Raw genomic sequence first — 16408 nt, 5'->3', positions numbered from 1 at the left:
GGAAAGGTATTTTTGTGTTGGTTACAGAGATAGTTATGAACCTTTTGCAGCTACCTGTGAGACATTCCCTTCCTCTTGTGAGCTCCTTACTGCAGACCTGGTCTGATGCTGTTCCACATACAATGGCCTTGTCATGGGCTGGTCTCTTTGATTTTTACCAGTTTGAGAGAATATTCACATTTTAAACTGTGTGAAAGTATTATTTTTTTCATTCATCTTAATGTCTGTAATCTCCCTTTTCACAGCTATGATTTATTTTATTTTATTTTATAATTCTCTCAAATGCTCATTATGCTGAGAAATTGTCACTGCTTTTTTTGTTTTGCCATTGCACTATAAATAAATTGGTTGAGCATAGTTAAGAGTCAGAACCAGCTTCCATCTGGGCTACAAGATGATGATATGCTCTTCTGCATATTCATTGTCATACATGTAAATAAGAAAGTTGTCACCCATTAGCAGAGAAACTACTCTACTTCTTTTCTTATATAAAGCTGTAGCTTGCATTAGAGCTTCCAGAAGTTAATTAGCCTAGCTGAGCCTAGTTCCTAAATGGAAAGATTTCCATAGGACATTAATAGGGTTTGGATCACATCCTATTTGAACTAAATTATATTGGTATCTAATTTCATTTTTAAATTATATCCTTTGTGTAGTGAGATATAATGTAAAACAAGCCCATTTGGTACACCCATAAAATATAAACTAATAAGAAAAAAATATCTTGTCTATTGAAAGACATGTACTTTTTTCTTCTTTTCAGATAATGTAATTTGTAGAAGGCAAATAAAAAAGTATCTCCTAAAACTTACACAATTCTAAATGAATGCTAATATTGATATTTTATGATCAAAGCCTTTTAAATCCCAACAAATAAATCCCTCAATCAGTATCAATGGACCCCTGAAAAAAATCAGCCTCACAAATTATGCTGTTATATATTTTGGATTGAAATTAAGAAATCTCTTTTATAATGCTTTTACTTATTTCAAAATCTGATACTTTGCTTTCTAATGAGTCATGAAAAAAGTAATAACAACTTGAGAGAAAACAGATTACTTTCAATGAAACCCAGAGATACATTTGAAAATTAGAAAAGGCTGAAATCTGTATGTCCACAGAAGAGTAAGTAGATTATAAGCGATATTTAGCTAGGACCAAATTAACTACATATGCATTTGGGACAACAGTATACTAAGTACCGGCTTTTGCTAAGTACAAGATTCAAATGAAAAACTAGCTGCCTCTTGTATTTAATAGTATAGGATTTAATAGGATTTAATAGTAGCTAGCTCTTTCAGTATCTGGAGGAAACAGTTCAACCCAGTACAGGTTTAATATTTACTTCGCTGTTAGTTTTTACAAAACCTTGGGTACTGAACAGAGTCATGGCTATTTGGTCTGAAGGAAGCTGATAGCTGACTTGGTAGAAAGGTCTGGCTGCTTGAGGAAGCCATTTTCTTCTTTTGTATTGGACAGAGCTGTTCCAAATGGCTTTCTTCCCTTTGTAGTTCTTTGCAAATAAATGTCCCTGCCAAGGAGGGGCTGGAGGATCTCCATATTGTGTTGGGTTCCAGATCAACAGGGTTCAAATGTTTCTTTCTAAATTCTTGCCTTCCTCCTGCAGCTGATGTTGCGTGTCTGGTAAAGATGGCTAGAGAAACATATATCTTACCTCCCTGTGGCAGGGCACTGTGTGCGCCTGTCACTTTAAGGGCCTGGAGCTGGCAGCCACCAGGTGCCTGACGAGGGCAGCCATTTTGGAGGCAAGGGCTGCCTACATAAACAGGGCAGTTTGGCTGTGGGAGGCCAGGCAGCAACGTTGCCTGGTTGGAGGGCTGCTGAGAACAATCTGGAGGTAAGGGAGGAGTTGTAGGGGATGGTCAGGAGGCTCCTGGTCCTGGGCATGACCTAAAACTACACCCTGCTGGGAGTGGGTGGCCTGGTGGGGCTCTCAGTGGGGTGGGAGCCCCCAGGAAATGCCAGGCCAGTTATCACCCTGGTGAAAGGTGGGTTGGGGGGCCTTAACCCCTAGCTTCCACCACTGGGTGGGTAACCCCTGTATTTGTGAGGGACCCAGAGGGTGGACTGAGGGAGAGAGGGAGGGGCTTGAGACCCGACCCAGATGAGAGTACCCTCGACTGGCCCATGCTGGCTGGGGCCAGGACTACGGTAGTCAAAAGGGCTGGGGGCCCACCTTGAGGGACGCCCAAGAGCCGGGGGCCTGGGGTCCTGACTGGCCTTGAGGTGGGCCAGGGCAAGAGGCCGAAGGTTCCGGGGGAACATGGCTTCGGGGCGGCTAGGTAGCCTGGATGATGGCGGAGAGGCTGCCTGAGAGGAGAGGATCATAGAGGGGTCCTGTAGGATGATTCTGGGGCCCAGCATGGGGGCCGGTGACTATGTGAACACCAAGATGTCATCTGCAAGGCTTGGGCTGCGGTATTGGGGAGGACAGGAGCTGCAGAGAGCGCCCCCTAGCATCAGGGCACTAGAATGGGTAGCCTCCTGCCTAATTGACATCTATTAATGAATCAATTAACACCAAGGCATGGCAGGCGAGAAGGTGGGTGGTTGCCCCCAGAAACAGGTGGGCGGGCCATGGAGATCGGCCCCGAGGAGGCCCCCTGTCACACTCCCTTTATAAAAAGACCTATAGTGTCTTATCAACTTTTAATATATTTTGTCTAGTCTTGTCCATAAGTTTTTAGGAGTTGCTTTTTGCCCTCAAATCCCACTAAAGACAGTGTGAGGTGAAAGCGTTAAGTATTTCAAGGTGCTCAGACCTTTTAGAATCAAGCCCTCAGCTGGACTTGGGGCACATCAGTTCATCAAATGGTGTGCCCCTGCAAAGATAAATGATGATCATTGGTATCCTCACTGCCATCAGTAAATGAAATAAGTGGAAACAGTAGGCTTGACTTTGCTTCCAGTGAAAACAACAGAAAACCCTTATTTTCTTAGAGGGACAACAGCAGTTTCCAGTTAAATTATTTCTAGTTTGCTTATTTTGCATACTTGGTAGCACACTGCATCTCATTTTCACTGAGGAATCATGAAGTACTGCTGGCTGCCTAGCATGTAATCAAATAAATTCGAGGCTAAATCTATTTCCATTGAAGCCATTAGAAAGATTCCTATTCCCATCTCCAGAGGGCACTGGGTCAGATTCTCCAGAGTCTTATCCTATCCTACTTGGACCTTTCTCCATGGATAGAAGTCACAAAATAATTTTAACTGGAAAATTTCAAAGACCTTTTGAGCTTCACTAGCCAGTTGAGAAGCAGTTATTTGGCCTGAATTAATGCACTTTTAAGCTTTCTTTAATCATTACACCACAGCAACTTTGGTAAAGTTAATTTACTCATTGTTGTAGGGGCATTAAAAACACCTTGGCTGCTACGCTTCAGCTGTGGAACAAATTGTGTGTAAATTTCAGGCCCATCTAAATTACTACATCATTGAAGAATTTGTGGATAAAACATTAATAAAAAAGATAATCCATAAAACAGCTTTTTCAAGCTCAAAATGTGCAGAATATCAGAAGTTTATATTGCTAAATTATTAAACCATTCATGAAAGAAATAATTTATTGAACGGTTATGAAGCTGAATTATTTAAGAGCTGATGAGAGACTTGCATTTGCTTGAAAGAACTATAGAATATATAATTTTACATCTGTACAGTTGGACTTCTGTTCACATTTGGGCATTCGAAGATCTCTCAGTTCAAAAAAATTACCTTTTTTTAGGTGATAGGCAAAAAGAAACATCATTTTAACCTAGATGGCCTTCAAGTCAGGGTGGATTTATACATACATATGGACTCTGATTTATACTTGTTTATATATTATGTTGTGCATGCACACACTGTTCATTCCAGACACTGCAGTCAAATTAGCATGGTTAAGAAAAATCAATGTGTGATAATAAAGAAATATAGTAACTAAAATCTAGCCCAGGCGGTGGGGGCGGGGATTCTATCATGCTCATACAAAATAAAATCAGTCATTCTTATGGCAATAAATGAGATGCATAAAGAATGGAATCTGTCCATAAGGGACATGTGTCCTTCGATTTATGCAAAATGTACTACTCAACTTACTGGGATTCACTTTATTCAGCACAGATGCTGAATTGTGCATGTATACGCGTAATAGTGCTGAACAGAACAAAAAGTTATTCCTTTTCAGTAGCAAGATAAAGGCCTATCTGTCCTTTATCTTGGGGCACATTTTGGGGCTCTCGAAGTTCTGTGTGTATGGAAACCAGAAAATGGTAGACCTATCCCTTGGAGAGAATATTCCAATTATAATAGAAACTCTGCAGTGAAATTAGGTCATCAGAACAACAGCCTTCCACCAGCCTTGTCACAGACCCCAGAAGAGGATTTTATAGAAGTATGACTGGGAAGAGTGGGAGTAGAATATACTGCAATTCAGCTACTCTAGGTTCCTGGATGGCAACATACAGTGGAACTCTGTATATTTTTTGTTGTGGGTGGGGGGGAGAGCTACTTTTTATGCCAAGAAACATTGGTGGATGCCCAGATGCTCTCAGAATACTAGGGGTGCATGAAGCAGGCCCTATTTGATTCAGATTCGGCCCGAATTGGGGACAGTGATTCGATTCGTTGATTTGGATCACTGTCCCTGATTCGATTCGATTGAATCCAAATCTGAAAATTTGATGCTGATTTGGACATAGACACAGCTTTAAAAGTTTTTTTTCTACATACCTTGAGGTAGCAGACATAGCTTGTGGTCACTGTGATGTTGGGGTGAATGCACTGAGCTGGGGAGTTGCAGGGGGACCCCCAGCGAGCTCCCCAGCGGAGTTGGAAGTGGACTGGAAGTGCTTCTGATCCACTTCTGGGTCTGCTGCTGAGCGTGCTGGGGAGCCCCTTGTGCTTCTGTGGGACACTTCATGCACCCTGGCATCACAGCATTCATGAGCCCCTGCTACCTAGAGGTATGTTAGAAAAAACATTTAAAGCCGTCTCTATGTCTGAATCTTTCTGAATCTCTCTGAATCAATTCAGAGGGCTCCTATTCAATTCAGAGAGATTAAAGGGTCGTCTGATTTGATTCAGATTTGGAGATTTGGCCACTGAATCAGGCCAAATCTCCACCAAATCAAATCGGGGACCAAAGCTTCTTACAGCCCTACACAATACAGGGGATGCACAAATGACATTTAATTACTTTTGCCTTTTCCTCTTCTGGACTATATCAAATTCAAGACGGTAGCATCCCAAAGAGTGTCTTTGGAAGAGAATATGTAATCTAAAGCCATTATTTTTCCCTAGACAAGCTATCTCTCCCTACAAAACACCATGTCCATTCTTATATATTGATGAACACTGGAGCAAGCTATATCTAGTAGGCCTGTGTGAAGTGGTGAGTATTCGCTTCGGGTTCAGCCAGTTCAGAGGACAGTGATTCGATTCAGTGATTCAAATCACTGTCCCAAATTGATTCGGCCGAATCTCTGAAGCACATATGCCCATCCCCTGCCCACTCTCCCCATGGGAGGCTCTGCACAAGCCCCCTGACCCCATTCTGGCTGCCCTGCCCACCCCAGCACCAGCCCTTTAAGGAAAAAAAACCAAAAAAACCCGAACTCACTGGTTCCTGCTCAACAGCAGGGGTGATCCCTGCTGCCCTGCCCCCACTGCCCTGCACTGTGTGTGGGGCTCTGCATGAGCCCCACCAAAGCCCCAAGGCTGCCACAGGAACTGGTGAGTCTGGGGGTCTTTTGGGTTGTTTTTTTTTTTTTTTAAAGGGCCAGAGGTGGGGTGGATGGGGCAGCCATGGGTTGGGCTGGGAGAGGGGGCAGGGGTTGCAGGGCTCATGCAGAGCCCCCCACGCAGCATGGGACAGTGGGGGCAGCGGAGCTCATCCCCCCCCTTGCCCAGCAGCACCTGGTGAGTAGGGGCTGTTTTTTAAAGCTGCAGGATTTGGGGCAGATGGGGCAGCCATGGCAGCAGAGCTGGGGGAGCAGGTGGGGGTCAGAGGGTTCTGGGAGAGCAGGTAGGAGAGAAGGCCTGGTGGAGGTCCCTCCCATGATCCCCTCCTCCCTTCTCCAGCCCCTGCACCCCCGCCCCCTACTTACCAGCTCTGAGTCCAGCTCCAGCTTCCTGCTGCAGTGGGCAAGGAACACCCAAATCATCAAACCTCTCCCAATCTTTTCTGAATTGATTTATAGAGCTTCAAATCGATTGAGACCTTTTTATTGGTCCCCTAATTTGATTCAGATTTGGAGGTTCAGCCACCAAATAGAGCCAAATCTCCTTCTACTCAAATCAGCACCCGAAGCTTCACAAAGCCCTAGTACCTAGCTCTCAGAGACAGCCTCCACCTTCCTACCCTATGTGCTATAGCACCACAACCTGGCACCTCTTTCATCAAACTGTGCAAGCATAACAGACTATAGAAGCATGGTCATCAGTGCATTATTACTGAGCCATGATTTAGTACTTCCTTTTGGAAGGACTGCACCATATGCATGGCACATGGTTATTCTTAGCAGCTACTTCACAGTAGTGGCATGCTATACTAGGGGAGTGTGTCGCTATGGCAAAGTAGCTGCTGTGTCATGGTTCTTCCCCACGGATGCTATGTTGCCATAGCACGTTGCTACAGCAATGTATTGTCACATGTAGATGTGCCCAGTGGGTACATCTACACATATGCTATAATGCACATTAGCCTATTTTAATGTGCATTAAAGCATCACCAACTCCATTTTTATATTAAGCACCCGGCACTACTACACTTACAGTTGTATAAGGCACATTAGCGCTGAAAAAAGGGTGGCAGTGTGCTTTTGAACTAAAACACCTCAGAGGTGCTTTAATTCAAAAGCACACCGTCACTATTTTCTGCACACTGACATGCATTTTGCCTCTTATACAACTGCCTGCAGTGTAGTGTGCATCAGTTTGTGTGCGGAGCAGACTTGATTAATCGACTCTTCTCAGAAGCAGTGGATCTCCGGCGTGTCACTAAATGAAAACATATGCATATAAATGCCCTAAAAAACCTGTGCTATTTAGTTAACGCACATTAAAATAGGCTAATGTGCATCAAACATCACTTAAGAACTATGCTCTTTAGTTATTAAGTATTAAGACAGGCTAATGCGCTTTTTCCTAGTACCTCACAATTGAGGGCACTTTTACACATGCTCCGGGGATTGGAGGGGCGCTTTAATTAGAGTGGCTCTGAGAGCCACTCTAATTAAAGTGCCTTTGCATCTCATGTATCAGCACCCCCGTGCTTAAACATGTGGGTGTGCTTGAACTAAAGCTTGTTTGATGAGCTTTAGATAAAGTGCCCTTGCTGGAGCACAGCAATTGTCATGCTCCAGCAGACTCAATCAATTGAGTCTGCTCCAAAGCGCTGGAATTACAGAGAGTCAGGGCAGCCTCCACACTTGTATATAGGTGCCCAGAGGTACTAGATTTAATATGCATTAACTAAAGTGCATTAATGCTCATGTAAATGCACCCAGTGAGGACCAAACGTAGACTATTAGCACAAACAGCATAGACCTTAATGCTTTATCTAAAGAATCAGCACCAATGGGAGCTTTTCCTAACTACAAGACTGAGCTTTAAGCTTCCATGATCAGAAGTCCAGATAAAAAAAATTCCAGCTCTAATACGTGCAAATTATTTTGTGCGCCTTTCTGTATTTGTAGCAATAAATGCATATGTAATAAAATGTAACATAATTATATATTAGTTGCTAGTACCTCAACAGTTTAAATGCAGTTTAAATAGACTGAATGCATGTGTTTACAGTTGATGGGGTTAATTTAGCTTTGGGCCATGTGGGTGTTACAGAAGTATAACTGGTGGCATCTACCTATGCACTTTACTGTGGAGTTGACTAATTAGCTCTGCAGTAAAGCATCACCATCTACACATGCAGGGCTGTTAGGCCAGAGTAAACTAATTAACTCCTTTATAGGATAGTACTGCCTAACACAAGTACTATCCTACAGCAGAGTTATTTACTTCACTGTAATACTTGTATAGATGGTGACCTGTTGGCTAGCTCTGCACTAGAGTACCCTCATGCTCCAGCCAGTCCCTCTGCAGCACATCAAGCTGGGACAGAGCACCTCTGGGCTGGCATGCTGATCCTCCAGGCCAGCTGCCACCTGGGGCTGTGCTGCCCTGGTTCAGCATGCTGTAGTTCCAGGCATATATGTAAATGCTGTGCCTGGGAGCAATAAGCTCCAGCACAAACTGCACTGGAGTTTATTGTGTCACATTAACAGCACATGTAGATGCACCCACTGAGCAGAATATGGTCCATATTACTTAAGCTACAAATGCACTCCTCCACTTCCTAGCCAACCTAAACTTCACTACTTGCACTACTACTTGCATGACATAAAGCCCATTAAAAAGCTAAAATGGCATCAATGTGTTAAAGATATTCCTACTCTAGGGAAATAAGAGAAGTGCTGCAAGATGAATCACCTCCTTCTGGCATGATGGATATTTTCTCATTATTGCCATCATTATTATTTATGATCATTTTTCCCCTTTGGTTATTAAGATTTTTAATTCTACTTGTATTTTATAATTTGTGCCAAGTTATTGGCAGAATAAAGAAAGGAAGGATTACTCAGTGGTTAGGGGTACAAGCCTTGGGCATAGGCAGCTTCAGTTCAATTTCTGTCATCGCTGAGGGCAAGTCACTTTGTATGCTTTCCAGATTTATTGGTTATAGGTGTGAGAACTTTGCTAGTGAAAGCTCCTAATGTAGGTTCATTTTATACCAGAAAAAGTTATTTTGCTGGTATAGCTTACACCAGTTCTGCAAGTAAAATAACCTATAATGGCAAAAAGGACTGTTTTGTAAGTAATAGAGTCTATACCAGGGGGGTTGCTGCCATAGCTATGCTGGCAAAAAAAAAAATGATTTCCCTACCAAGCACAGCAATGCTGTCAAAACTTAAGTCTTATTAATAGCTTAGTCAGTATGCACAGTTCTCCATCTGTACAATAGGGAAAACAGAGATATTGTCATGATAAATACAATAAAGATTATCAGGGGCTTATACAGTATGATAGACCACAGAAGTACCTTAGAATGATAACCAGAAAGGTTTGTCTATAGCTAGTTTCTACATTGAGCAGTCCCTACAGTTTCTGCCTTTATGTTAAGCAGAATCAAGCCTATACTTCAAGGTACAGAACACCCTCAAGTCCCATCAACTTCAATGGGAGCTGAGGATAATCATCATGTTTGGAGAAATCCCTCGTCCCTTGCTACCGTCACCTATTTAGAATGTAGGCTTGAACAGCACTGGGTGTGAAACTAAACATGATTCGCATGAGTTGATTTGTATGATGGATCCAGATAACCAAAAGGCCATTTTCAATCACTTCAAGTAATTGGGAAACTCAAGTCTGCAGGGCCAATTTACATCATCTATAACCTTTCTGTCTTGCTGAACAAAATGATGACAGGGAGATGTGTTCTGGAGAGAACTAGTTACTGTGGGTTACACTGAGAAAGGATGCATGACAGTACCCTAGTCTATGCAGTATGCATGGAAATAAGCAGCTATGTTTTCACAAAGGCAATTTAAGAACCCACTGTAGCTTATAAGTAATTCTGAATGCCTCATTGAATACTCCATTCCCTGACCACTACGCATGTCAAATATCAGATTTCAAAAGATCAGATTTCAAAAAGTTCATGAAAAGGGTTTCTATTTACAAATGTACAGTGATCAATGCCTCTTTGGTTTAGTATATGCAGATCCTGCCTTATTTTAAGTCCTTGACTTCATGACAAAGTTTATTTTCTGCAATTAAAGCAAATGCTGACCTTTGAAAATAAATAAATCAGTAGTAAAATAGGACCTAGTTTTATTTTTGCTAAGACCAGAATGTTTCTTACCAGTATGTATTAAGAATTGCATTTTAAACTAGTTATGTAGCGAGTTATTCATGCATAGTGTATAGAAATGGAATAGTATCATTGGTGGAATCTCTGATTACACTCACTGGGTGCATCTACACATTCATTAATGTGCTGTAGTTACAGTGCATTAAGTTTAGTACTTGTATAACCAAGTACTAAATCAATGTTCAGTGCACAGGTTTTTCCAGATGCTAACTATGCAGTAACCTAATACTACTGCGCAGTAGTGTAATAGCAGGGGTTTTGTCTGACATGCTACTGCGCCATGTTATTAGGCTACTGCACAGTTAGTGTCTCTCATAGATGCACTCACTGTGCACCATGTTGGAAAACAGCCAGAACTGTAGTATATATAGTTAACAAGCTAGGCCTCACATATTTGTATATATCTAGTAAACATATGTATTGCTACATATTATATTATAAGGACCAAAAAAAATGGGGGGGGGGGGGCAATCCCTTGTTATCCACATTAATGTCAATGGCAAATCTGTGGCTAAATCCCTGTGTACTGCCATGAACAGTTTACTCCCTACCTGATCATTTTTTATGGTAAAAACGTGTTGATTGCATACGCCAGCATTCACTCTCCTAACATTCTTTTCTCCATGTAGTGGTTCTTATGGATGAGCCTTAGAGCATTTCTGTGCATGATCATAAAATGGCTAAGAGCCAGCTGATTGCTCTCTGGCCTACATTTGACAAAATTAAAGTACAGAAGGGACATTTAGAACAGTTTATATTTTTATCCTAGCTCCACTATAAAATAAGCAATGTCCCAGAAAGACATATGACTAATTCATGTGGCAAATGTATGAAATAAGATCAGTCTAGTGAAGGGGCTGGCAACCTACAGTCCATGGTCTGAGTGAGGCCTGCAGATCTGGGGGGCTTCATTAATCATCTGTGGTGAGGGGCTTTCCCCATGCTGTGGCTGGACAGCGAGGTGGTCAGTTCCTAATACTGGCCTGCTTCCAACCTGAGCCTGTGGTCACCCTGGCCCACCACTGTAAAACGTGGCCATGTTTGTCAGTCTGCACAATCTGCTTTCCCACTCTTGCTCTAACTGTTTGATGGGTTGGCTTTAAAATAGTGGCAGCAAGCTCTTCTCTCATTATGTATCCCTTTTGCATGCCAGGTATTAATAGTGAGATTTTTCAGCTGCCTGATGTAGTAGAATTGTTTTGCTGTCACACACGTTTTAGAAATATGAAAATAGAAAATCAGTGGCTTCCTTTCCTCCGCTACTTGGCAACAGCGTTTTTTGATGCTGTATAGTACTAATGGGTGACACTGAGGCATGTTTCAGTGTTATTTCACAGGCATAATAGTCTGAAATGTTAAAAAAAGAGGCAAGGGAAAGTCAACACATGCTGCTTTAACCCCTGGTTGCTTAGCATCTGTGCTTTAGGAAATCAAAGGTGGAAAATCTCTTCAGAACATGTGGATATGATAACTGATAGAAAATGAAAAATCACCGTTTTAAAGGTTTGGGTTTTATTCAATACTGAGAATATAAATGTTTTATTCAATACTGAGATTGTGTTAATAGATAAAGGGATGTTCCATTGCCAGTCAATGGTACTCTAACTCCAAACAACTTAAATTTTCCTGTAAAATTGGGTTTTGAATTTTAGTGTAGGGGAGGAAAGAGATTCAAAACCTCTTGGCATTTTGCAAAAGTAGGCATATCAGTGTTTTAACACTTTCTTTTTACCAACTATGATTAAGTTACTGTTTTCTGTTCAACTGCTGAATTTGTCTCTCAAATCTACATTCCCAGTCCACTTTTTCTGTTTACAGAATTTGTAACATGCATTTTTCATGAAAATGCATGCAGGTACATGTATTACAAACACAGAATCTCCCTTATTAAGCTTGTAAAATCTAGCACTCAGAAGTAGGAAATATCAAAATTATGGGGGGGTGTGTGTGTGTGTGTGTGTGTGTGTGTGTGTGTGTATGCGCGCACTGTGCACTTATGTATACTCATCATGATGTGCTCCTTAATTACCTGATCGCATTCTATCTTTTTGACCAGACCTTTGTATCAGTTAATGCATAAAGTGGTCAGGCCAAAGTGATTTGCCCAGCATCCTCTAAAAACTCTGTGATAAGAGTTTAAAATACCAACTGTTACTGAGCTAAGCTTTGGGTCTTGAATTTATATTTTGATATATAAGTGGCCCCATCCTCAAGTGCTAATGTGTGCCCCGGATTACCCAGATACCACATGAAGAACTGCTGCAGTACAGAGGAAAACCCCCCACAAATGGCACACCGCTGGTTATGACATATCACCCCTCCCTTGAACCTGTATAGAAAATCCTCAAACAATTGCAACCCATACTAGAAAGAGACCCTATTCTTAAAAAGATCTTCCCAGAGCCACCCATCCTAGCTTCAAACAAGCACCAAACCTCACTAACCTCATCACCAGAAGCAAACTTCCTCAAGCCCAGAACACACCAAAAAGATCCAGACCGTGCCATGACAAGAAATGCAAAACCTGCCAACACATCTCCACCACCCCCACAATTACTACACCCCACAACAGAGCCATCAGCATCCCAGGAACTTACAGCTACACCTCCAGAAATGTAATATATCTCATCCAATGCACCAAATGCCCTGATGGAAAATACGTAGGAGAGACCAAACAACAACTGCGCACCAGAATGAACACACACCGGAAATCCATCAAAGACAGAAATACCCAATTACCGGTGGGGGCACATTTCTCACAGGAGGGCCACTCTCACTCCAATCTCTCAGTCCTGAACCTCAAAGGAAACTTACAAAACACTTCCCAGAGAGGAGCCTATGAACTCCACTTCATCAACCTCCTGGATACTAAAAATCATGGACTAAATATAGACATTGGATGGCACATTATAACCTGCCTGACATCTGACTCCCCAGGTATCTCTCCACTTTCATCCCCCTTCTCTCTCTTTGCCCCCCCCAGTCTGTCTCTCACCCATTGACGACTCAGTCTACATTTTCACTGACTGCCTATCTTGTATGCATGCCAGCCCAGCCGCTGGCTTCTTTACTTTTCATTCCATCCAGGAAGAGCACATACCAACTGCTGAAACTTTCTTAGCCTGATGAAGGATTTTTGAACCCAAAAGCTTTCTTAATAACTATTTTCCAACTATTTGGGTTGGTCTAATAAAAGATATCAGATTCACCCAAGGAACCTTGTCTACAAAAAGTTATGATTCTCATCACTCCATGTAGCAGCTCTGCCCAAATCTCCAGCCCATATACTCTTTCAAATATCTCCTGGCTGCTGTGTGACTCCATGCTCTTGTATATCTCCCAAATGCATTTACCTGTAATTCATTCAGATTGTGCCCCTTCTGTCACTCAAAATCACTCAGGGCCAGACTTGAACAACCTCACTCAGTCTGAGGGTGCAAACACATGATACTATCTGTGGAGTAGTTTACTGCATACTTCTCTCTGTAATTACAAACAGACACATGATCAGCTCTCCCAAACTGATTGTCCATGGATGGAGCTATTAGAGTGTCTGGCCATTTGGAATCACATTTGTATTGAGCAAAGGATTACCACAGAATAAACCCAATTACATAAGCCCAGTTCAACAGTGCAATTTACACCACTGTATTAGGCTCCTCAATTTCTGAGGGCTAGCTTTACCCTGGAACAGATTAATTTACACTGGTGTACATCTGTGCATTGGGTGTCTGCTTCATATTTGCTACAGAGCAAAAGTCAGTTTGCTCCACAGTAAACGTATCACGTTTCTGCACCCTGGGTGTATCTACATAAGATGCTACATCGCTGTAAGCAGTGACATAGCTCATCACTGTGGCAATGTAGCATCAGCAGGCATAAACCATGATCCAAATGCTACTGCACAGTGGGGTCAGAAATGATACATGCACCACTGGGCCTGCACAGTAACAACTTTGTAAACATGCCCCCGAGTAGAATTTTACCCTACAAGCAGTAACACTAAAATGAACGAGGTTACATGAGCAGTAAGATATTGCCCGGTGCTGAATCCATCCCATGTTTTAAGTCCTTTAGATAACACTGATATTATATTCAGCCCTTAGGATGCAGTACCTACGCTGCGGGTGGAAATGGAGAAGGGAAAAGACCACTCTGTAAAACAAAGTGCTCATATTTCAGTACTAAGTATTCAAAAGGAATACTATACACAGCAGAGCACAGCACTTAGGAATGGAGCTTATCTAGATTCATTTGGAGCCTCCAACTTAAAACACAAAAGCATAAGTATCTATTGTTATCTGCCTACCATATTTCAGAACATTTGTTTCCTTCTCTAGGCCCTGATCCAGCAAAGCATTTAAGTATGCGTTTAACTTAAGCATATGAGTAATGCCATTGATATAAAATCAGTTGAGCCTAAACCTAGAGAAAAGCAGGGAAAAAGACCCACCCAAAATTAATGGAACTTCAAGATATATGCTAAAACTGACAATCTGATCATGTTATTCTCAGCCTTTTCTTTCCTATCCTTTTTTCATCCCCACATTATTACTTTCATTCCTTGCATTATAGGCAAAATTAGGATTCCTGAGTTTTCTCTGCAGTTTTAAGAATCCTTAACAACAGAGGATCTCAGAGAGATCTCAGTCACCACATATTTTCTATCTTCTTTCATAACCACACTTGCCTTTTTATGATATTATCCTGTATTAACCACTAAAATTGCAAAGGCTTACTTAATTTTAATTGTATTTTACAGGTTATTTAAAACCATACATTCAGAAGAGATTTACTGAATGAGTCACAGATCATTAAAAAGGTATAGATCTCAAGAATTTAGAGCAAAGATTACAGATTAATAAAAAACATGAAAGATAGCTATCGGCTGCTTTTCTCTGCTTCTTTCAAGCATTGACATAGCCACAATGAAAAAAGGATATTAGAGGACATAGCTTTATAGCAACAGGAGATTATTAAATATGGTAGATAAACAATTGCATTATAAAACTGTGATTTTAAGGCAGAACTTCACTCTACCATATACACAGGGGATCTCTATATTGCATATATTGAACTTGCTCCATTATGGAATTCCCACTGCTGTCACATGCCATCTATACACATAGTTTCATGCTGCTCACAAGGGATCTGCATGTGGATCAAAGGGAATTTTGTCCTAACAAAAGAAACTACAGGGGAAAAATTATCTATGCAGTCACTATAAGCAAATGTAGCTGTTAATAATTAAATGACCAACTGCTTTTCATATAATTCAAAAATTCAGTTTTCATATAGATGTCTATTATTATTTCCTCTTCTTTTATTTGCTGGCTTTATTGTTCCTCGAGTACACTGCAAAATATTTTGGGATTATCTTTCCAGAGAGCATTGTTCTGCAAGGCACCATTTTTTCCTGTGAGACTGTTACATATTGCATTGAAAGAGTTGCACCACAGATTGGAAAACATCTTGAAGGAATATATATTTTTTAAAATGTGATGTCCAATGTCTTATGGACTCCAATATTTCATAAGTGACTGTGTGTGAAATAAGAGCATGGATTTTATTTCTGCAGGAGCAATATGCAAATTCTACACAGAACAAAATCCAGAGACCAACCATCTTCCTGAGGGACTGAGAAATAATATATTGTAGCACAATTTTAATATGACAAGCAGAGTCAAAATCAGCTGTCAGTCCTGCACAGAGGCCAACTCCCGTACATTGCTCTCCCTCAAGCATGGATTACTGTCTTAATATGATAGGTTCATCTATATCCACCCCCAGCCCCCAACAAAAAGAAAAACCTATTAATGCTAAAGCATGAGCTCTAGACCCATTACACAGCCCAAGCAAATGGCTGTTGTGCAGGACTTCTCCGGTGGCTAGAGGAAGAACCCTTCCTCAGTCCGTGAAGCAGTAGGAGAATCCCTGTATTTGTTACTGAAGCCTCAGGAGTGACTGGCAACTGCCATCCACCCTCTGGAGAGGTTTGACCAGAGGATCTGCACTGTCATGGTTCCTCTGAAGCTGTGCCAGCCCTGATGCTATCAAGACTTCCCTCAGAGCGCTGAGGCCTTCCAGACCTACTGGTAGTGTCCATGTAGTCTTCCCTTTCAAAAGTGGTGAAACTGCTTCAACTGTTTCATTCAGGATCTACCACATCTCCATGAGGGAAGGCTGAATATTACCCCAAATAGACTTGTTTAGCTAGAGAAAAGGGACCTCTATTAATTGATCATGAGATACATGCTTATCAGCCTGACAGCCTAAAATGGGAAATCATTTCAAACTCTATTTCCCATAGCAAATAGCACAGCTGGGGATATGCACTTGTTCTACACTCAACATGAGGCTGGAAGTGGGAGTGATTTCCCTTCAACACTACTGTTGCCTCCTGCACAAAGCTGATTTTCCTAGATTATAGGCACGTACTCATGATTTGGCTCTGGAGGAGTTTGAAAGATTAAACAC

This window comes from Alligator sinensis, unplaced genomic scaffold (assembly GCF_000455745.1).
Source record: "Alligator sinensis unplaced genomic scaffold, ASM45574v1 scaffold647_2, whole genome shotgun sequence".
NCBI lineage: Eukaryota > Metazoa > Chordata > Crocodylia > Alligatoridae > Alligator > Alligator sinensis.
This window is presented reverse-complemented; position numbering follows the sequence as displayed.